The 23,984-nt window shown below is 39.1% G+C and overlaps 1 long non-coding RNA gene across 1 annotated transcript in view; it reads left to right on the top strand.

The window, feature by feature from the left end:
• LOC141277492 (uncharacterized) overlaps positions 1–16,677 on the top strand; it is a 46,510-nt gene extending 29,833 nt beyond the window's left edge. Inside the window, exon 5 of the long non-coding RNA XR_012328966.1 lies at positions 16,552–16,677. This is a non-coding gene — a long non-coding RNA (uncharacterized lncRNA). The remainder of the gene's footprint in view (positions 1–16,551) is intronic.
• The last annotated feature ends 7,307 nt before the right edge of the window (positions 16,678–23,984 follow it).

Raw genomic sequence — 23,984 nt, 5'->3', positions numbered from 1 at the left:
TTGCATTGCTTGTATTTTAAATTAATTTGAAATATTTCATACTATCCAATAATTTTAAATGTAAATACAATTATTAAAGATTATGGTCAAAATTGTATGTGATGTAATAATAAACAGAAGAAGAAGTATTTACAGAGCAATCTCTTACACGTTGGCTATGATGCTAAACACTTCCCATATATCGTTGCTTCTTTTAAACCTCACAACACATAATATGGACCCTTATAATATTCATTTCATCGTGGCAAAAATCGAGACTTAGTGAGATTAATAAAAGCCAAATGTCTTTAAGCCAGCATTTTAACTGTTTCTTTTTTTGGGGGGAAGGAGGTGGGAGATGACAGTGGGCATAATATTAGGCTTATTATATGCTTAGAAGCTGTCTGCTTGAAAAGGTTATGAGAGAATCAAACTAGCTGATCCTGAGTTGGTACAGAAAGTAAAACTTGGAAAAATGAACTCTTTGGTTTGTAAAGACAATGAAGGATGTGATATAATAGCTTATGCAAAGGAAGAAAGATAGGGTAGTGGTACATTTGGTTCAAGATTGTTTTTGGTGATAATTTCAAAAAGTTATGATCTGAAGAGTCTAATCAGTCTCACTAAAATAACTGCTCTTTTGCTATTTGTTGTGGGCCGAGCTGTATCCCCTAAAACCGTCATAGGTTGAAGTCTGACCCCTCAGTACCTCAAAATGTAACTATATTTGGAAATAGGGATTTTAAAGAGGTGATTAATCTGAAAGTCGTTAGGGTGGACTTTAATCCAAACTGACCATAAGAAGTGGAAATTTGCACACAGATAGGGACACAGGAAAGACCATTGAAGACACAGGGAGAAGCACGTTACACAGGGAGAAGTAACGTGCCTATAGCATATTGAGCTCAAGAGATGCATTGTTCATTTAAGGTTCATTTAAAGGCGTCAGACAGTACAGTAATTTGGCATTTTTTCTTCCTGACTGCCAACTGTGACTTGGCACCGTGCATCCGGCTGAATGACACAGGTTTTTGGCGATTGCAGTTTGGTTTCTGCATCTCCTGGGCATGAATAACAACTTTTCAAGAGCACTGTTACCCCCAGAGGGTTTATACCAAAGAGTATCTAATTTGAATTGCTTTCAAAAAATAGCTAATCACGAATATTTCTTATTTATTCTACCTGTTCATCTAGTTACTATCAGCCATAGCCAATCACAGCTGTTGACTGCTCTCATTCATTTTTTAATTGGTAATATTGAACATTAATCAAGAAGCAGTTTTTCATTGTATGGTCAGCAATCAATTTTAGAGCTAGAGAGCATTTAAAAAGCAGAAGACAAAGTAATAAAAGTAATGATTTCCGTGGAGAAAAACTTGCATATATAAAGAAAAATCAAAACCTCCAACGATACCCCAAATGTGAGTGTTGTGTCTAAAAATCTACAATTTATTGAGCCCTAGTGATGTGTTAGGCATAGAGCTGATATTATTATTTTCAGTTTACCCATGAGAAACATTTGGCTGTGGGGATTAAATAATCAGTCATAAGGGGAGCATGTGTCAGAGGAGGACTTAATTTTAGGGTTGTCAATGAGAAAGCTTAGGCACCCGGAGACAGCACCACTCTGCATCTCTAGATGTGCTTTCTACTTAGAATCTCAATCTCTGTATGATGGTGGGACAGAAGTTAAAAGATAATAACAGTAATTTACTAGCAATTCTGGAAGTTACGTAATTTTCCTTCTACTACTTGAATTATAATAAAGGTTTGGCTGCTGTAACAGAGACCCTAAATAACAAAGGTTTAAACTAAATTGAATTTTAATTATTTTCCACCTGACCGTCTAGGACAGTGCTGTCCAGTGTTGCTTAGTTAACTCTGCAGTATGAGACACAAAGCTTCTTCTGTCTCACTCTCCGCTTAGTGAGTTGCCTTCCTCTACGTATCCGAGACAGTCCCTACCAGCACATCTGCATTCCAGCCAGGGAGCTGAAGGAAAGAAAGAGAGGACACACCTCTTTTTTATATGACCTGGGAGTTGCTTGTATTACTTTTTTTATTGAGGTAAAATTCACAAAACATAAAATTCACACTTAAAAATTTTAGAATGTATAATTTGGTGTTTTTTAATATATTCCCAGAGTTGTACAATAATCACCACTGTCTAATTCCATAATTTTTCTATCACTCCAAAAAGAACCCCCTACCTCCCAATTCCCCACTTCTCCATTTTCTGGCAACCATCCATCTGCTTTCTTTTTTCTATGGATTTGTCTACTTTGGACATTTCCCATAAACGGAATCATACAGTGTGTGGCCTTTTGTGATTTCCTTCTTTCACTTAGCAGACTGTTTTCAAGGTGAATCTGTGTTACAGCATATATGTGTATCTTATACTTTTTAATTGCAGAATGCTGTTCCGTCATATGGATGTATTCATTTTATCCATTGAACAGTTGATGGACATTTGGATTGATTTCACTTTTTGGCTGTTATGAATAATGTTGTTATGAGCAAACACGTACAAGTCTTTGTGTGGACATATGTTTTAAATTCAGATACATACGTTGGAGTGGAATTGCTGGGCCATATGGTAATTTAATGTTTAACTTTTTGAGAAGTTCATATTACTTTTTTCTCATACATCATTGACCAAGGCTTTGTTATATGGATTTTGGGAATATTGAGAAATGTGAGGAATATAGTCTGTACTGTGGCAACTCTAGGCCAGCTAAAAACCTATTAATAATTCTCAGTATCTGTTACTCTTAGATAAGGGAAGAATGGGTATTTGGAAACAAATCGTCTGTACCATATGCATCCTTTTGGTCACACAAATACCAATGCATTCTCTTCTTCCCATGTATAGAACACAGTCACTCCTTCTCAAGAAAGACAATCCAAATTTCTGTACCAGGACCATCTTCAACTAAAAGTTTTAGATATTTGAGATATGCTTCTCCATGTATATCACCTCTGAAGTACACGACAAGTTATCTGTCCCCCCAGTACATGTAATGGACAATAATGATGGCATGGCCATATTACAATCTACTATTTGAAAAAGGCAAGAATGGGAAATATCAGAAGTCAGTAATCTGTATAAAATATCACGTGCTGCTGGGCAGGAAGAGTCCTAAACTGGTAGATGAGTAGGTTCCTTGGTTAGGGCACCTCCTGATTTGCTCTCTGGAAGAATCTGTTTTGTTCGTTGTTCTCTATGATTCCAGATATTGCTGTCTGGAAGGTTCCTCATTGTCCGTTAATCTGCACAAGTCACATCTGTAGTGAGTTCAGAGATACATTTTTGGAGAGAATCTGCCACTTGAAAATAAGCTGAGAGGATAAGGCAGTAATCGCAATCTGATTTTTAGCTGCTCAGCTGGCTCACATTGTCTGGTCTTTAAGGGAGAAAGCTTTGGGGCCATAGAGTTATCTCTCACTGAAACTACCTTTTGAGACTCACATCTTAAAATTATTTCAGTTGGCTTGATCAGTTTTGCAAAGCCCCAAGTTACAAGGTTCTTAGTCACCTTAAATTTCAGACATTGGGCTGCGAAAGTCTACCTTAAAAAAAAAAAGCCAAATTCCTTTCAATTTCAGCATAGAAATTTGCTTGCATTGCTTTTAGTAGCTCTTGTTCAACTTTGCTGAAAGTGACAAGAAACAACCAATGCATATCAGTTTTGTGATTTTCCCTCATAGTTTCTGCAAGCTCAGGGTCACGTGGTCTTGCCTCCCAGGATTGCAGATAATTTCCCCAAATGCTTTCTCAGGCATCATAAGGGCACTAGTTTTCCTTTTTTGCAGTTTCTGTGTTGCTGCAACTGACTTCTAAATGATTTGATTGCTAGTTATTCTGGATCTTGTTATAAACAAATTTTGTATTTGTTAGATTATTCAGGTACTGTAACACAGACCTAAATTTACGCTGGCCTAAGCAAGATACGTGTTATCTCTTTCATATGTGGTCTGGCCATAACTAGGCCAGGGTGGGTGATATGAGGACGGCCTTGTGCCAGGGACCCAGGTTCGTTCCACATCATTTCTGCAGCATCTCTAGGGAATTGCCTGTTACTGTGTAGTTCAAGATGGCTCATCACCTTGTCTGCACTCCAGCTAATGAGATGGTGCAGAGAGATAAAGAGGAGAGTGCACTTAGTTTTAATGTCAAGGCTCAAAAGTTGCACAAATCATTTCTGATCACATCGCATTGACCAGAAGTTTGCCGCATGGCCACACCAGGATTCAAGGTTAACTTGGGAAAAGAAGCCTTTATTCTAAGCAGTTATGCACTCAGATACAAAGCAGGGCTTTTTTTTTTTTTTTTTTAATGAGGAGGAAATAAATATTGGAGGCAACCTAGCAGTCTCTTTCTTATTTTTCACCTGTTAATGTGAGAAATTATAGTAAGAATCAGCAGTAACTTAAAAATTGTTTATATTGCAAGTAAAATTATATATTTTTATTATACTCTTTATCTCTAAAACCTGATTTTTCTTATTCCAAATTAACTTAATTTGCACCCTAAGCCTATAGTATCATGCAGATGCAGTACCTAATATAATGACACTAATTTCAGGGGTAATGCTTAAAATTAGATATGACAACTTGTTGTCATTCTTGATTTCTCTTATTCTTTAAACTTTACTTTCATGCTCCTTTTAAAGAGATGTTCCAAGAACAAAAAATAAACATCCTACACCTACGTATTTCTCTGACTTATCGGGCATGTAAGAAATAGATGAAGAGGGTAAAAACAACACCCCCCCTGCAAAAAAAAAAAAAAAACCACCCGAATTAAAAAAACTATTTCTCACAGAGTTGTTTCTAATTTATACACTGATTAATAAAATGTTTCAGATCCAGAAATGTCATTCCAACTAAAATCTAAAATTATATCTGTAGGGCTTCCCTGGTGGCGCAGTGGTTGAGAGTCTGCCTGCTGATGCAGGGGACACGGGTTCGTGCCCTGGTCCGGGAAGATCCCACATGCGGTGGGGCGGCTGGGCCCTTGAGCCATGGCCGCTGAGCTTGCGCATCCGGAGCCTGTGCTCTGCAGCGGGAGAGGCCACAACAGTGAGAGGCCCGCGTACCACACACACACAAAAATAATAATAATAATATCTATAAGTAAGTGTTTTATATTCTAGCCACAGAAGTTTTGTTCACTCTAGGTTTGTGCTTTTTGGCTGGTAATATTAAATCCTTTTCTTCTCCTTGCCCATTAGCTTACGAGATCTAAAATCAAAAATAGAATAATTGTGTCATTGTGAACATAGGTTTCTCACATTATGATTTCATTCTATTTGACTATTTAGTAATTTGTGATGGCCAATGTTTTGTTTTGAGATTCAGTGTCCTTAAGATATTTCCTCGTTGCTTTTAATAGACTGCTAATTTTGCTTAAAAATCTAAATTTAATTTTCCAAATTTTTTGTGGAAATAAAAATTGAAATTAGGTATCAGGTGATGGGATGATTATAGGTGTCAGACCACTCTTTGAACAAATTCCAGTGATGAATCACACAAAAATTCATCTTGCTTTCATTTTCGTAATAGTTCTGGGGAACCGTGAATCCTATAAAACCCCACAGGGTATAAGGCTACTTATCATAAGAGCTATTGAAAAGGGAAACAGATCCTCTTAACATATTCTGACCTGGAATAAATATATTTTTATACTAGAAGCTAGAATTTGGACCAGGATACAACTTCCCAATTGGTGGCCCATTTGCCACAATTGGCTTGTAGATATATTTTGTTTGGTCAGTATGGTATTTTAAAAATAAAACTGAACTGACTGTTGTCTTAAAAATTAAATATTTTACATAAAAATTCATATTTGCAGCTTTTCTTTAAAAAAAATAAATGTTCAGTTTTGGCCGTGAGGAGTCCACATTGCAACATGAGCTGAGTAGTGGCTGCCCTCTTAGCGGGGGTACACTGGCTTCAGCTCAGTTCACCAATATTAGTCCCTTATTGATTTTGTTCTTTAAAATTTTATTTATTTTTTAATTTTTATTGTATTTGGAGTATAGTTGATTAACAATGTTGTGTTAGTTTCAGGTGTACAGCAAAGTGATTTAGTTATATATATATATGTATGTATTCTTCTTCAAATTCTTTTCCCATTTAGGTTATTACATAATATGGAGCAGAGTTTCCTGTGCTATACAGTAGGTCCTTGATGGTTATCTATTTTAAATATAGTAGTGTGTATATATCAATCCTAAACTCCCAATCTGTCCCTCCCCCCAACCTTTCCCCCTTTGGTAACCATAAATTTGTTTTCTAAGTCTGTGAGTCTGTTTCTGTTTTGTAGATAAGTTCATTTGTGTTATTATATTTTAGATTCCGCATATAGGTGATATCATATGATATTTGTCTTTGTCTGACTTACTTCACTTAGTATGATAATCTCCACGTCCATCCATGTTGCTGCAAATGGCATTATTTCATTCTTTTTAATGGCTGAGTAATATTGCATTGTATATATGTACCACATCTTCTTTATCCGTTCATCTGTCGATGGACATCTAGGTTGCTTCCATGTCTTGGCTATTGTAAACAGTGCTGCAGTGAATATTGGGATGCATGCATCCTTTCAAACCACGGTTTTCTCCAGATATATGCCCAGGAATGAGATTGCTGTGTCATATGATAGCTCTATTTTTAGTCTTTTAAGGAACCTCCACACTGTTCTCCATAGTGGCTGTATCAATTTACATTCCCAACAACAGTGCAGGAGAGTTCCCTTTTCTCCACACCCTCTCCAGCATTTATTATTTGTAGTCTTTTGACGACGGCCATTCTGACTGGTGTGAGGTGATACCTCATTGTAGTTTTGATCTGCATTTCTTAATTACTGATGTTGAGCATCTTTTCATGTACTTCTTGGCCCATCTGTATGTCTTCTTTGGGGAAATGTCTGTTTAGGTCTTCTGCCCATTTTTTGATTGGATTGTTTGTTTTATTGATATTGAGCTGCATGAACTATTTGAAAATTTTGCAGATTAATCCCTTGTCGGTTGCATCATTTGTAAATATTTTCTCCCATTTTGTGGGTTGTCTTTTCGTTTTGTTTATGGTTTCCTTTGCTGTGCAAAAGCTTTTGCGTTGAATTAGGTCCCATTTGTTTATTTTTGGTTAGATGTAAGACCACTGATGGAATTTCAGTAGAAGTGGAAGGAACAGGAGTAAGTGGAGGGCGAGCCGCATCAGCAGCTAAGGCTACTCTTTACTGAGATTCCAGCAATGCCCAGTCTCACCTTCCAGCCCATTCTTCTCTGAAGCTCTTCCAGGAGCTTCCACTTCCCATTGCCCTTTCACCCAAAATGCCTCTTTAGGAGGTGTGTTGCCACAGGGGATACGGTAGAGCTTCTGTTCTCTCAGTGCCCTTGGAGTCTTCTACTTGTCAAATCACCTCCAGGGATTGCTGTCCTTTTCCTCACTGACAGTCACAAAATATGATTTTCTTTCTATTTAGCAGAAGTAGCTTTGGCACCGAGATGGGATTAGATGTTAGCATGGCTGCAGAGTGCCATAATAAATTGTAAGGAATTTTGGAATTAGAGCAAGTAGTGCAATCTTGGGGAAGCTATTAAATCTGGCATTTCTAATTCCGGTTGAAATGTTAATTTCACTCACCAAATACAAGTACAAAAGTATTGTTCATTATAGCTAAGAGTGTAGACATACAACATTTATATTATAGACATTTGGTATAAATTTAAGTATCCCTGTACTTACAGGGATAAGACATCCATAGCGTAGAAGGTATCCCCTTGTTAACTGCCTTGTAGGACTAGGTTATTGTCCTATACAGACACGTGCAGTGAGATTCATGTACTCTTGAAAGTTTCAGAGATTGATAGGACGAGCAAGCCATCTCATAAATTTACAGAAAATTAATATAGAGTCTCAATCTCCTCCACCTGTAAAACAGAAGCTGTTGGACTTGGTAAATTCTAATTTCCTTAGATCGTAAATACCTGCAATTTTTATAAAATAAAAATAATTTACATGTGAAAGGTGAGAGCAGGCAAAAACTGAAATCTAAAAAATAAAACAAGGAACCTGTGGAATATACAACAGAGTTACAGAACCATGACATTATTTATGCTACATCCCAAAGATTCAAGGTTGATGCATCAGAGCTGCTTCTCATGGGCAGTGGTCCATTGCCCGAATTATTTAGTATAATGTTCCATTTTTGGGTACTCAAAAACCTCAGTAGGATACAGATTCTGCTCATTATTGCTGTGTCTTGCTGGTTTTGCTATATTCATCACTAGACTTATTATTTCATATTTATTTACTCATGCTGAGTTACATGAGTCAGTAAATTATTTCCCTGGACTCCAGTTCTGTCACAGTTATACTGAATTCAGTTATGTTCTCCTAACTTATCCTGTCTTCAGGATTTTCTTTCCCAGCATTTGCAAGCTTCAGCATTCTTACTCCTTGCTTCCTCCCCAGACTTAAAAATAAAAGGTGAGCCATCATAGTTTCCATATTGATTCCCATGGCACCTTGCTTGTCACTGCTCTCAGTGTTGAAACCCTTCCTTTCTCTGAGTCATTTGTCTCTGGACTAGCTCTCCTATGTTGCAGACAGTGCTGTTGACCTTGGGGATTAATCTTTGGTTGGTGATGTATTTTTAAAAACTCATTGAAGTTCAGGTACTGTAATTTATGACTGTGGTTTACTTCAGTCAGATCTGAGATACTGTTCCTTTATTAAAATGCTGGCATTTATGTGTTGCAAACTTGTCTGCCCGAACAAAATTATTTTCTTCTTAAGCACCTTTTGCTTCTCCAGGATGACTCCATTTTGGTTCACAGCATCAAGGTCTTTTTTTCCCCCCATGACTCATTGTTCTTTCTGGGGCAAAAAAAGCATTTTACTGTACTTTCTTTTTGGTCCCAGCATCCTAAATTAGAATAAAAAGTCTTGGATTCTAGCTTTGGTTCAGCTGTTGATTATCCAGTATTGGACAAATCCCTTGCCCTCACTCCAGCTCATTTTCCTCATCAGGGAAATGGGCATACTATTGATCAGTTATCCTCTTGCACAGGATTTTTCCAAGAAAACAACCAGGTATACAGGAAAGGAATTTCAAAGTTAGAATGCCATGTATAAATAGGTTAATAGTATATTGTCATAGGCTAGCAGAGTAACTGGCAAAGAGTATAGGCATGAGGTAAATATTAAGTCATATATCCAAGTTACTACTACCTTGCATAGGTTCATAGAGTCAAAGGCAGTCTTATACTGTCCCCTTTCATGTAAGGCCCAGCTAGTGTCCCTCTGCTTATTAAAGGCAAATCTGGAGTAGGATTTAAGACTCCTGGCCTGGCTTATATATAGCACAGTTTTGGACCACTGCTTCTCATTGGAGTGTACACACAGTGGATGTGTTTGACTTTATAAACCATCGCTGCCAATTTGAATGCTCTTCAGTGGGAGAAGAGAAACGTTTTTGCTCCTGTATGTTGATTCTGGGAATGAAAAATGTGGAGAAAGTAAAATTACTCTACTCATGTATCTTTCAAAGTAATCTAGAGGTTTTCTTGAAGTGTAGTTTTATTTAGTTTTAATCTTCTCTCCTTCCGGATTTCATCACACGTTCTTCAATCTAAAGCTTTCACCCAATTGTTTGCTGATTTTGGGGTTGAGGTGTAATTTTGTTCTGGCCTCTCTGCCTCCTGGGCTCTGGCTTCTCCATGTGGAGCTTAGCTTCTGTACCACCTCTGCACTGAGGTGGAACTCATTTATAAAAATAACTGTCTGATACCAAGCATTCATCCAGTTAGGGGACTTTACTGCACATACATTTTTGGGGTGTGGGCTGTTTATAGTAAGGGGTCAATTCCATAGCTGACAGCTTTCTGCAGCTTTGCCAGCCTCTATTTTTTTTTTAATGTTCTATTTCTTTTTGTTATCTCTATCTCAGATTGTCTCAAGAACTCGAAATGCTTTCCTCCGTAACTGACAAAGTCTTTTAGTTCTCCTATAAGAAAACTTTGCAGGAGCCAACACAGAGACACAGGTTAAGAGTAGGGGATGGAGAGGTATGAACTACCAGTCTATAAATAAATAAGTTACAGGGATGTAATGTGCAGCACAGGGAATATAGTCAGTATTTTATGATAATTTTGTATTTTGTGTAATCTATAAAAATATCAAATCACTATGTTTTATACCTGAAACTAATATGCTATTGTAAGTAAGCTACATTTCAATAAATAAGAAAATAAATCAAAGGCTATGCCAGTATGACAAAAAAAGGAGTAGGGGATTGGTTACTGTTACCAGATTATATTGTAATGCAATGCTAAGAGAGATTCTGGTGCACTTCTTTGTAAGTAGTATTCCTCTATTTTGATTTATAAACCCTACTTTCTTATGATTATACTGATGAAATTGTCTGAAGCCTTATGAGTCAAATTGTTCGTTTTGGATTTTATTTTGTCAGTAACAGAATGTCTAGCATAAACTGTATTAAATGATAAAACTCCAAGGTTGATTTAATCTAGCACTTGAACAGTGTCAAAAATGGTAATTTTCATGTGTGGGTGGCCCCTCTCAAAATGGTGAGTGCTAACATTTGCCAAGGCTACCTCTTTCTTGTCTGTACTCAGAGAGTATTGTCTCTCTCTCAACTGTAAAATTAAAATTCTGGATTCAGTGCTGACTGGATGATTTATGTTACATACTTCATTTCAAATCACTGTGATCAAGTGGATAAGATTATGCTGATTGATTTAGACCAGTAAATGTCGACCATTGCATCTGATTAAGAACTCAGTTCATCTATATGGTTCAATATGGGTTGGGGGGTTATTTCCCAATGAAAATCTTAGGGTTGATAGCGTTTGAGTAACAGACCAACAGTTATCAACTATCCCATATGGAAAGTTTTCTCTCCTCAAATTGTGTGAATCCTAAAATGAGAAAGCCTATTATTTGTATCTACCTTAGATTACATTGATTGCCCTCTTTCAGATGCAGGGAGAGCCACTGTTGAATATTGTCAGTTATAAAGCAAATCCGTGCTTCACTGTTTCTAGACTATGGTAACCATTATTGCTGCTCACCGAATATTGGCAGCTCTCCATCTTCTGGGTGCAGAGTAGGCTTCACCTTCATGGCCCCCTATGGTTGGATGAGACCCTGTGACTAGGTCTGGCCTATACATATATATATATATTTTTTTTCAGTGAACTTTTTTTTTCTCTTTGTATTTTATTTTTTAATTTTTATTTATTATTTATTTTTCTTATTAGTCATCCATTTTATACACATCAGTGTATACATGTCATACCTAATCGCCCAATTCATCATACCACCACCCACATCCCCCACCACTTTCCCCCCTTGCTGTCCATACACTTTTTTTCTCTACTTTTCTGTCTCAATTTCTGCCCTGCAAACCAGTTCATCTGTACCATTTTCTAGGTTCCACATATATGCGTTAATATACGATATTTGTTTTTCTCTTTCTGACTGACTTCACTCTGTATGGCAGTTTCTAGATCCATCTGCGTCTCTACAAATGACACAAGTTTGTTCCTTTTTATGGCTGAGTAATATTCCACTGTATATATGTACCACTTTTCTTTATCCATTTGTCTGTCGACGGGCATTTAGGTTGCTTCCAACACCTGGCTATTGTAAATAGTGCTGCAGTGAACATTGGGGTGCATGTGTCTTTTTTTTTTTTTTTTTTTTTGCGGTACGTGGGCCTCTCACTGCTGTGGCCTCTCCCGTTGCGGAGCACAGGCTCCGGACGTGCAGGCTCAGCGGTCATGGCTCACGGGCCCAGCCGCTCCGCGGCACGTGGGATCTTCCCGGACCGGGGCACGAACCCGTGTCCCCTGCATCGGCAGGTGGACTCTCAACCACTGCGCCACCAGGGAAGCCCCATGTGTCTTTTTGAATTATGGTATTCTCTGGGTATATGTCCAGTAGTGGGATTGCTGGGTCATGTGGTAATTCTAATTTTAGTTTTTTGAGGAACCTCCATACTGTTCTCCATAGTGGCTGTATCAATTTACGTTCCCACCAACAGTGCAAGAGGGTTCCCTTTTCTCCACACCGTCTCTAGCATTTGTTGTTTGTAGATTTTCTGATGATGCCCATTCTAACTGCTGTGTGGTGATACCTCATTGTAGTTTTGGTTTGCATTTCTGTAATAATTAGTGATGTTGAGCAGCTTTTCATGTGCTTCTTGGCCATCTGTATGTCTTCTTTGGAGAAATGTCTATTTAGGTCTTCAGGCTGTTTTTGGATTGGGTTATTTGTTCTTTTAATATTGAGCTGCCTGAGCTGATTATATATATTTTGGAGATTAATCCTTTGTCCATCGATTCATTTGCAAATATTTTCCCCCATTCTGAGGGTTGTCTTTTCATCTTGTTTATGGTTTCCTTTGCTGTGCAAGAGCTTTGAAGTTTTATTAGGTGCTATTTGTTTATTTTTGTTTTTATTTCCATTACTCTAGGAGGTGGATCAAAAGAGATCTTGCTGTGATTTATGTCAAAGAGTGTTCTTCCTATGTTTTCCTCTAAGAGTTTTATAGTGTCCGATCTTACATTTAGGTCTCTAATCCATTTTGAGTTTATTTTTGTGTATGGTGTTAGGAAGTGTTCTAATTTCTTTCTTTTACATGTAACTGTCCAGTTTTCCCAGCACCACTTATTGAAGAGACTGTCTTTCTTTTCTCCATTGTATATCCTTGCCTCCTTTGTCAGAGATTAGTTGACCATAGGTGCGTGGGTTTATCTCTGGGCTTTCTATCTTATTCCATTGATCTGTATTTCTGTTTTAGTGCCAGTACCATATTGTCTTGATTACTGTAGCTTTGTAATATAGTCTGAGTCGGGGAGTCTAATTCCTCCAGCTCCGTGTTTTTTCCCTCAAGACTGCTTCGGCTATTTGGGGTCTTCTGTGTCTCCATACAAATTTTAAGATTTTTTCTTCTAGTTCCGTAAAAACTGTCATTGGTAATTTGATAGGGATTGCATTGAATCTATAGATTGCTTTGGGTAGTATAGTCATTTTCACAATATTGATTCTTCCAATCCGAGAACATGTTATATCTCTCCATCTATTTGTATCATCTTCAATTTCTTTCATCAGTGTCTTATAGTTTTCTGCATACAGGTCTTTAGTCTCCCTCAGTAGGTTTATCCCTAGGTATTTTATTCTTTTTGTTGCAGTGGTAAATGGGAGTGTTTCCTTAATTTCTCTTTCAGATTTTTCATCATTGGTGTATAGGAATGCAAGAGATTTCTGTGCATTAATTTTGTATCCTGCAACTTTACCAAATTCATTGATTAGCTCTAGAAGTTTGGGGTTTTTTTGGTTTTTTTTTTTTTTTTTGCAGTACGCAGGCCTCTCACTGTTGTGGCCTCTCCTGTTGTGGAGCACAGGCTCCAGATGCACAGGTTCAGTGGCCATGGCTCACGGGCCTAGCTACTCTGTGGCATGTGGGATCTTCCCGGACCGGAGCACGAACCCACGTCCCCTGGATCGGCAGGTGGACTCTCAACCACTGCGCCACCAGGGAAGCCCTAACTTTGGGTTTTGTTCATTCTTCTTTCTCTAGTTCCTTTAGGTGTAAGGTTAGATTGTTTATTTGAGATTTTCCTTGTTTCTTGAGGTAGGCTTGTATTGCTATAAACTTCCCTTTTACAACTGCTTTTGCTGCATCCCATAGGTTTTGGATCGTTGTGTTTTCCTTGTCCTTCGTCTCTAGGTATTTTTTGATTTCCTCTTTGATTTCTTCAGTGATCTCTTGGTTATTTAGTAACGTATTGTTTAGCCTCCATGTGTTTGTGTTTTTTACATTTTTTTCCCTGTAATTCATTTCTAATCTCTTAGCATTGTGGTCAGAAAAGATGCTTGATATGATTTCATTTTTCTTAAATTTACTGAGGCTCGATTTGTGACCCAAGATGTGATCTATCCTGGAGAATGTTCTGTGCGCACTTGAGAAGAAAGTGTAATCTGTTTTTGGATGGAATGTCCTATAAATGTTAATTAAATCTACCTGGTCTATTGTGTCCTTTAAAGCTTGTGTTTCCTTATTAATTTTCTGTTTGGATGATCTGTCCATTTGTGTAAGTGAGGTGTTCAAGTCCCCCACTATACACAACACTATTGTGTTACTGTCAATTTCCTCCTTTAGAGCTGTTAGCAGTTGCCTTGTGTATTGAGGTGCTCCTATGTTGGGTGCACATATATTTATAATTGTCGTATCTTCTTCTTGGATTAATCATTTGATCATTACGTAGTGTCCTTCCTTGTCTCTTTTAACATTCTTTATTTTAAAGTTTATCTGATATGAGTATTGCTACTCCAGCTTTCTTTTGATTTCCATTTGCATGGAATATCTTTTTCCATCCCCTCACTTTCAGTGTGTATGTGTCCCTAGGGCTGAAGTGGATCTCTTGTAGACAGCATATAGATGGGTCTTGTTTTTGTATCCATTCAGCAAGCCTGCATCTTTTGGTTGGTGCATTTAATCCATTCACATTTAAGATAATTATCAATATGTATGTTCCTCTGACCGTTTTCTTAATCGTTTTGGGTTTGTTTTTGTAGGTCCTTTTCTTCTCTTGTTTTTCCCACTTAGAGAAGTTCCTTTAGCATTTGTTGTAAAGCTGGTTTGGTGGTGCTGAATTCTCTTAGTTTTTCCTTGATTTTAAAGCTTTTGATTTCTCCATCGAATCTGAATGAGATCCTTGCCGGGTAGAGTAATCTTGGTTGTAGGTTCTTCCCTGTCATCACTTTAAATATGTCATGCCAGTCCCTTCTGGCTTTTAGAGTTTCTGCTGAGAAATCAGCTGTTAACCTTATGGGAGTTCCCTTGTATGTAATTTGTTGTTTTTCTCTTGCTGCTTTCAGTAATCTTTCCTTTAATTTTTGTGCCAATTTGGTTACTGTGTGTCTCGGCATGTTTCTCCTTGGGTTTATCCTGTATGGGACTCTCTGTGCTTCCTAGACTTAGGTGGCTATTTCCTTTCCCATGTTAGGGAAGTTTTCGACTATAATCTCTTCAAATATTTTCTAGGGTCCTTTCTCTCTTCTCCTTCTGGGACCCCCTATTATGTGAATGTTGTTGCGTTTAATGTTTTCCTGGGGTCTCTTAGGCTGTCTTCATTTCTTTTCATTCTTTTTTCTTTATTCTGTTCTGCAGCAGTGAATTCCACCATTCTGTTTTCCAGGTCACTTATCTGTTCTTCTGCCTCAGTTATTCTGCTGTTGATTCCTGCCAGTCTGTTTTTCATTTCAATTATTGTATTATTCATCTCTCTTTGTTCATTAATTCTTCTAGATCTTTATTAAACATTTCTTGCATCTTCTCGATCTTTGCCTCCATTCTTTTTCTGAGGTCCTGGATCATCTTCACTTTCATTATTCTGAATTCTTTTTCTGGAAGATTGCCTATCTCCATTTCATGTAGTTGTTTTTCTGGGGTTTTATCTTCTTCCTTCATCTGGTACATAGCCCTCTGCCTTTTCATCTTGTCTGTCTTTCTGTGAATGTGGTTTCCATTCCACAGGCTCCAGTATTGTAGTTCTTCTTGCTTCTGCTGTCTGCCCTTTGGTGGATGAGGCTATATGAGAGGCTTGTGGAAGTTTTCTGATGGGAGGGATTGGTGGTGGGTAGAGCTGGGTGTTGCCCTGGTTGGCAGAGCTCAGTAAAACTTTAATCTGCTTGACTGCTGATGGGTTGGGCTGGGTTTCCCTCCCTGTTGGTTGTTTGTCCTGAGGCAACCCAACACTGGAACCTACCTGAGCTCTTTGGTGGGGCTAATGGCGGATTCTGGGAGGGCTCATGCCAAGAAGTACTTCCCAGAACTTCTGCTGCCAGTGTCCTTGTCTCTTGGTGAGCCACAGCTGCCCCCTGCCTCTTCAGGAGGCCCTCCAACACTAGCAGGTAGGTCTGGTTCCGTCTCCCCTGGGGTCACTGCTCCTTCCCCTGGGTCCAGATGCGCACACTACTTTGTGTGTGCCCTCCAAGAGTGGATTCTCTGTTTCCCCCAGTCCTTCTGAAGTCTTGCAATCAAATCCCGCTAGCCTTCGAAGTCTGATTCTCTAGGAATTCCTCCTCCCATTGCCAGAATCCCAGGTTGGGAAGCCTGACGTGGGGCTCAGAACCTTCACTCCAGTGGGTGGACTTCTGTGGGTATAAGTGTTCTCCAGTTTGTGAGTCACCCACCCAGCAGTTATGGGATTTGATTATATTGTGATAGCGCCCCTCCTACCATCTCACTGCGGCTTCTCCTTTGTCTTTGGATGTGGGGTATCTTTCTTGGTGAGTTCCAGTGTCTTCCTGTCGATGATTGTTCAGCAGTTAGTTGTGATTCCCGTGTTCTTGAAAGAGTGAGTGAGAGCGTGTCCTTCTATTCCGCCATCTTGAACCAGTCTATCTCAGTGAACTTTTTAATGGAAGTGACATGTATCACTATTGGACCAGAACATATAAATGCCAGGGCAGAGCCAGATCTTATAAATGCTAATGAAGGACTCTTAAGATTTTTTTTTTCTTTCACAGCATCTGGCATAGGTCCAGGGAGGATCTCAGAGTAAGGACAAAGAGGAAATACTGAGCAGAGCTTCCAGCTGACTGCTGATGGACATAGAGAATGGGTAAGAAATAAAACTTTGTTCTTTTAAGCCACTGAGAGTTGAGGATTGACTGTTGAGTTGAGGATTGACTGTTGAGTTGAGCCTATCCTACCCTACCTAGTAATCTAATTTTGTTCTAGCATATTGTCACCCAGAGGGCCAACGGCTACACTTTCCAGTCCACTCTTGGGGTCACGTGACTGTGTTTTCCCCAACAGAATAGGAAAGAAACTGATATATTCAACTTCCATATTACTTGTTTGAAAGGGTATCTGTTTCCCTGGGCTACAGTGCCGACTGGGAATGACAGCCTCTGCAGTTGTGGAAGTCTCATGTTGAGGATGGCAGAGCTCACCCCATGTCTTTGGTCCATGGATGACTTACTTGATCAAAGACAGCTACTAGCTCAGTGCTTTATATAAGAGAGAAATAAGCATCTATGTTCTTTAAATCCCTGCATTTGGAGTGTTTACCGAAGTAGTCTATTTTTTACCGTGACAAATATATCAGTTGGGTAGGACAGCATTCAAGGTGAAGAAGCGGGACATTAAGATTACAGTGCGTGGTACTTCCTGTGAATGTGCTTCTTGTTTAATAGGAAAGTTAAGAAATAGGAAAATTTAGCATTTAGAGAAAACTGTGAAACAGAATAGGGTTGATACATCATGTTATGCTGAGAGGAACGTGCACTTTGAAGGTAGTCAGACACAAAGTGAGATCTGAGTTTAGACTCCGTTACCTGCTAATTATATGATGTTGGGCAAGTGATTATAAAATGTACAATGATTATTATTTTGTAGGGTTGATGTAGTTATTATCATCCTATAAGTTGTCTAGAGAAGTTCATGACAAATAATGGACATTCAATTGAAGTAGCTATTGTTAGTGTTAATTCAAAGTAGTTTGCATAAGCAATTAAATTTCAAAGAAAGGATACATTTGCAAGGGGCAGCAAAATTAGAGAATGTTTTGCGTAGATAATGGGAAGAAAACTGAAATTTGAAAGCTATAAAGGATTTGCCCTAAGAGAGAAGGTAGGTGAGTTGAGGCAGAGTTAAACAGATGTGTAGGAGCCCAGGGTGAAATGTGCGGAGGATGGATGGGGCCTGGAGGAGATCAGACAAAGTACAGCAGGAAAGGTAATTAGAAGAGAGTTAAGAGAGAAGGATGGGATGCATCTTAATTCTTCTCTCACTGCTAGCATATAGCAAAGTCAAGGATAGATCCATTTGGTGAGACTTGAAAGATATCATTTCAGGACCCCCTTTGTTGGGAGAAAGAATCCGAGATTACAAATATAAATGTAGGCACTGCTAAGTAAATAGCAGCAGGTCTGTGATCCGTTCTATTCCCTTACCAGGGAAGGGGGATGCTTCTAGGAGAGAAAGAAGGTGACTTCATCAGATTTCAGTGTAGACTTCCTAATAACAGATCTCTTAACAAGTGAACCAATGGTATTTGCTATCAGAAAAGTTACTGTCTTTGGATTATTTTTCCAGAGGATAAACTTAGTTCTCTAGGATTGCTTGTGGAAGTTAAACTTTTATGGGATGGCTCTGGGGAAAATGTCACATTAACTATGTAGCTATCTAAAAATAAAATGGAGATGTTTTAATGACAGGAATGCCTCCTTCTATGTAAGGGGTGTGACTGTACATATCATTTAGAGATTTCACTTACTAATCTAGGCCCAGAACTCATCTAGGGAGCTTCAGTGGAGGCCCTGGATCTTTTCCTGCTTTGCCTAAGCCTCATGATTACTTGAATTCTTTAAATTACTAGTAATGCTTGATCTAGTCTGATTAGAGAATTGATCTCTGATTTGTGTAAGTCTAATAAACAATATGATTTTTCATGTCATTTCACATTGGTGCATTGAGCAGGGTTGTATTTCAGATCCACAAATCCCAATAGCTAAGACATTTATTATTATTATTATTATTATTTTGGCTAAAAAATGAGGAGATGGGGAAATATGATGAAGACTTGACATCAGGTTAGTGGCCTGTCAGTCTTTGAAATGGTGAAAACCCAATGTGTTATTACTGAAATAAGTCTTATCAGTGGAATTTGTAGAAAAATCCACCTATATATGGGGAAATGGCTAAATGGATAGACAAAGAGTGGTTGAAAAGGGGGCAGATTAATTAAAAATTCTATTCACTGGTCATTGTTAGCAGCCTTGATAAAAGATAGACTTCTAAAAGAAGAGTAGATGGCAGTGGGAAAAGATAAAATCATTAAGGTCAGATTTTTCCAGTCCTGGAAAGCATCTCATGTCTCTTCAATAACCAGGAGAGGTGTTACTTTCATTAGCGAAGTAACTCAACTACAACGGTTGGTTACTCAGAAGTTTATATAAGCATCTGGAGACCCAGTCAGGTAACTTTGGAATCCCTAGAGATCCTTTCTGTTCAAGCCTTAGCACACTTAAAAGCAAATCATCAGAAAAGCCTGGAGAATTATTATTGGCATAATCTGTTAGAAATAGCAATCAGGGAGGTATACAGTTGACACTATATATCGCTGAATGGAAGTGATTATTTGGGTTGATGGCTGATCCCCAAGTTGCTGAGAGCTTTGATGAGCAAAGGCATCTGGATGGTCTGCAACGAACAAGCTGCAGTGGACAAGGGTGAGAGAGATTCTCAGCCTCACTCTTACCTCTTAAGCCATGGAAAATTTCCTCTGACTGTCCTGTCTGAAGAAGTTTACTCCCTCAGCTAAAGGCTAAGCCATAAAGTCCAAAAAAGATGACTGAAAGGCCAAGATCTGCTTGCTTAATCTCTGCCAAGGGGTCTTAGACTGTACGCAGTGATTAGAGCAAGTGGCCTGGTGAGCAAAACCTTCTTAGGAACGTTAACTATAGGTGTTCAGTGTAAAATTATTCCTGTGGGTGTGGGAGAGTAGGGAGTGTGCTTTGAGTGGCATGGCGATAGAGCTGGGAGGAGGGTTGGAGGTGCTCCTGAGGGAACCAAGGTAGGAGTAGAGTTAGGATTTGGGAAGCGTGACTGGAAAGGATAGGCCCCTGCCTTTTTCCAAGAGTGCATGCTTGGTATGGGTATTATGTGCAAATAGGGCATATTACCGTTTATAAGGAGGATATCTGCTAAATCCACCTTTCATGCAATTTTAATTGGCCATGATAAATGGGAACCTTTTGAACCAAGCCTTCCTCAGTAATAAGCATTAAGCTATAGAGAGTTCCAAGAGGGAAATGAAATTGCTGCTCTCATTAAGAAATGGTTGCTGTCTCTCTCTTTAATAGTTCTGTGTGGATAGTACTTATGGAAGACAGTGTTTAGAGGTTAATACTAGACTGTGGAGGGTCAACCAAGGTAGTTTATTTGGTTCCTGCAGCTGTGTTTGACACAATGGATTCCACAAGGAAGTACAGAAGACCAGTGGGGGCTGGTATGATGTTACCTCCTTGGCTGACACATTCTTTTCAATAGCAGATTTGGAGCCCAGCCAGGTACAGTTTGCAATCTTGTGGGATGGAAATCAGTATGCACTCATTGTTTTGATACAGAGAAATTTGAATTCTCAGGCATATGTCCACAATCTAATGAGGGAGGACTTGGACTTGATAACCAATAGAGCAAGGTAGTATACTGCCTTAATGACATGATTATCACTGAGTCCTCAGAGGAAGAAGCTCTGGAGGACAGAAAGAGGCTGGCTGACCTATCCAGCTAAAATTCAAGGCCTGGCTCAGTCTGAAATTCCTGGGAATTACGTGGATTGGAACAATCCAGGTCATTCCCCTGAGAAATACATTCTCAGAGACCCTGCCAAGAGGAAAGACACTAGAAGCCATCAGGACTGTTCACATGTTGGAGAAATTACACTCCTCTTCTAGGACCCCTCATGGCCCCTCTTCACAAAGGCACTAGAAAAATTTGAATGTGTAGAGGGCTATGAGCAGAGAAATAATGGTTAAAAGAATTAGAGAAGTTGGTGGTGCAGGCAGCCGCACTTGGTCACCGGGAATCATAATTGACTGTACGTAGACCAGAGCTTTCGGCAGAAATGAAATAAAGTGAAGACATCTTGGATTTTGGATTTATAAACTATCTGAAGCAGCTGCTCAATGTAGACCATTGGAAAGCAGCTGTCAGTTACGAGGCAGTGGTGAAAACAACCCACAGCAGAGACATCGCAGGTGGGAAAAACCAGTCATCGTCTTGGGTGATATCAAAGCAATTTGAATGGGGAGGGAGAAACCAGCAAAATTCAGTCATAAAGTGGCAGTGCTGTATTCAAAAGCATGCCAAGGGTGGGATTCAGGAGGGGCTCACCACATACGCAAGGAGGTTGACTTTATAGAGCTTTTGTAAATAAACCTGGAATCTACTAATGTATTGGAAAACATCACGTGAACTGTGTATCTATGTATAAAATGGAGATGTGTCAGGATCCGCATGGCTCCCACTGTGAGGCGACTGTACACTTTGCATAGAGATGTGTTGTGTTAACTTGGGCTCAGATATGAGAAGAAAGTCCCAGGAGGAGCTGCATTTGAGGCCCTGGCTCTTTCCCACTTTGTCTCTGCCTCATAACTGCTTTATATCTATGAAATTATTATTATTATTTTTGCGGTACACGGGCCTCTCACTGCTGCGGCCCCTCCCATTGCGGAGCACAGGCTCCGGACGCGCAGGCTTAGCGGCCATGGCTCACGGGCCTAGCCGCTCCGCGGCATGTGGGATCTTCCCGGACCGGGGCACGACCCTGTGTCCCCTGCGTTGGCAGGCGTACTCCCAACCACTGCGCCACCAGGGAAGCCCCTCTATGAAATTATTGATGATGAAAGATGTCTAATTGTAGGAGTCTGATTTGACAATAGGATTGGACGTTATCTCAGTTATGGAAGGAAACATTTACTTGGAAGAATAAAAGTAATCACAACAAATCACAAATCTGAAAAATGAATGCATATCCAGAAAAATGATATTTTTATTACTTAGCACCAGACTCCTCTAGGACACTCTTCTTTTCTACACGATTTGGCTGCATCCTTTATAATCACCTCTTCCTATGATAATCATCTTGAAGTATCATTTTGTGTAGGAAGAGTAGAAAGATGGTTCTGTCTTTCCTCTAGCATGAATACTTTATTTTTCATTATTGATGAGTCAGGCTAGGGGTCTAGGAGAAATAAATCCTCTGCTTAGAGTTTTACATGACTGAGGATGGAAAATCCTTCATAAAGTGTTCTTTGGTACATTTCAGACCTTGTTTCTCCTCCACTACACTCATATTTTAGAACATCTGCATATCACCTGGCCCTGCAATTCTTGTCAGGACACTGGGTGAGTTGGTCAGTGGGTGGCAGAAGTATTCCTGAAAGCCATTTCTGTTAGGGTGGCTGGAAGTAAGTATGCATGATAGTGACTGTGAACAGCCCAAATAATCCCCAAGCACAAACTAAATGTTCTGTCTGCTCCTTCAACTGGATCCTTCAAATCTCTACAGTCATTTCAGTATCACTTGACATGAGGGCAAGTCTGACAAATGGGAGGCATGAGTGGAAAGGGCAGTGGTCCTAAGTAATTAAAAAAAAAGTTTTGATTTTGTCAGTTTCACATATGATGCTGTGAACACAGTGCTGGGGGCCCTTCCCAGGGCCTTGGAAGAGACCTGTGCCAGTGAGGAGCCCTGAATATTAAACTTCATTACCTTCCTACTAAATCTACCTCTAAGTGGGACCAGATCATGAAAGGATTTGAAAATGGCATAGGAAGCTGGGTCTGATGTAGTTTGCATCTCATATACGCAGAGAACATTATTATGACCAGATAGCTTAGAAATTCAGAGTGAGTTAAAGATATGTGAGATGGGTAAGTGGTCTTCATATGCTAAAAGTATCGAGTCAGTACTCATCCAATTATCTTGTTATAATATCAAAGCTCTTCAGAGAAAAATGTTTCGTCTTTGCTGAAGTTTTTCTAATGGGATACTGGGGGATGGAAGAATTGTATTAAAGAAGTAGGATTGGTTTCACCAGAGCTAAATGCATTAGCAGTGCATTAAATCATCCTCTGGCTACATCAGTTGGCTCTCAGTTTCCTAAAGCACCACCAAAAACATTCTAGCTGAATCTTTTATCAAGGCCATCACACATTTCAGACTTTGAAAATCCAGTGCCCTCATTCTGATTTATTTTTTATCCTGCCTAAACAAATCTTCAACCGTGAACATGCTTCTTCATTTGAAAAACAGGGAGTGTTCACATTATTAAAATACTTGCCCTTTAGTTGGCATTATCAGAAAAAGAAAGCTCTAGTGGTTGCCAAAACTGAAAGAATAATGCTGCAGTGGAGGAAGCAGATTTAGAGATTGATTTATCTGATGATTTAAGACAGAGAAATTTTGCACTGCTGAAGAAGTGGAAACATCTGAGACTCAGTCAGTGGAATGCTGACCTCTCTAGTGGCAGCAGTAATCTTCCCCCCCTTGAAATGGAGACATGGCCAGAAATAGCATCCTTATTACAGCTGTTCCCGCACCCAGCCTAGTGACATTATGTTAAACATGGGCCAGTGCACAGTTGGGTTGAGTTGGTGAATATTCCCTGTTCTGATTATAGACCTGCATATTCAATTGTGTACCATGCATTTTCTTTTAGGTTAGCATTGGCACTTTAAATTAACATGTCTACCACAAAACCCCATGTTTTGTTTACTGATCTGATGCTCTAAAATCTGCTCCCCAGTGTATATTTCCTACATTGGTAATTGCTCCTCTCTCAACTTGAGTACCCAGTTTTGTGAACACTATCCTCTCTGCCTCTGTCTTAATGTAATTCTTTATTATTGTTCATGTGTTTACCATGGTAGCTTCCTTACAGCCTTCTCTGCCTTCAATTTTTCTTTCTCAAATCCACATTTCCAAATAAAATACAACTGTAATATTCTTAAAAAGCAAAACAAAATAAATCCTACCATGCCAGTCATTAACTTAAAACTATTCAGTGGTTCTGTCTTGCCATCAGTGTAACCTCCATTTTCCACCATGACATACAGGAGTTTCTGTGTCTGGTCTTTGCCAATTTTTCCAGTTTTACTGACTGCCCTAGTAAAGCTCTTCCAGCCCCATTCCAGCTATACCAAAGTCCTTCTAATTTGTTCTTTAGTCTCTTTGCCTTTGCATAAGCTATTTTCCTCTGCCTGGAATGTTTTTCCCCCACTTCTCTGCTACAAGGCTAAGATTTCCTCATCCTATAACCTGTCTCTTCTCTATGCTTTTAAGTACCCTATTTTCTAAATATTTTTAATATTTTTCCATATGTAAGTTATTACTCTATATTAAAACTATGTGTTTCGTTGTCTATGAGGACAGGAACTATCCTGTCCT

Source organism: Tursiops truncatus, chromosome 21 (genome assembly GCF_011762595.2).
Source record: "Tursiops truncatus isolate mTurTru1 chromosome 21, mTurTru1.mat.Y, whole genome shotgun sequence".
Lineage (NCBI taxonomy): Eukaryota > Metazoa > Chordata > Mammalia > Artiodactyla > Delphinidae > Tursiops > Tursiops truncatus.
The sequence above is the reverse complement of the archived record's forward strand: the minus strand, read 5'-3'. Positions and strand labels throughout refer to the sequence as shown.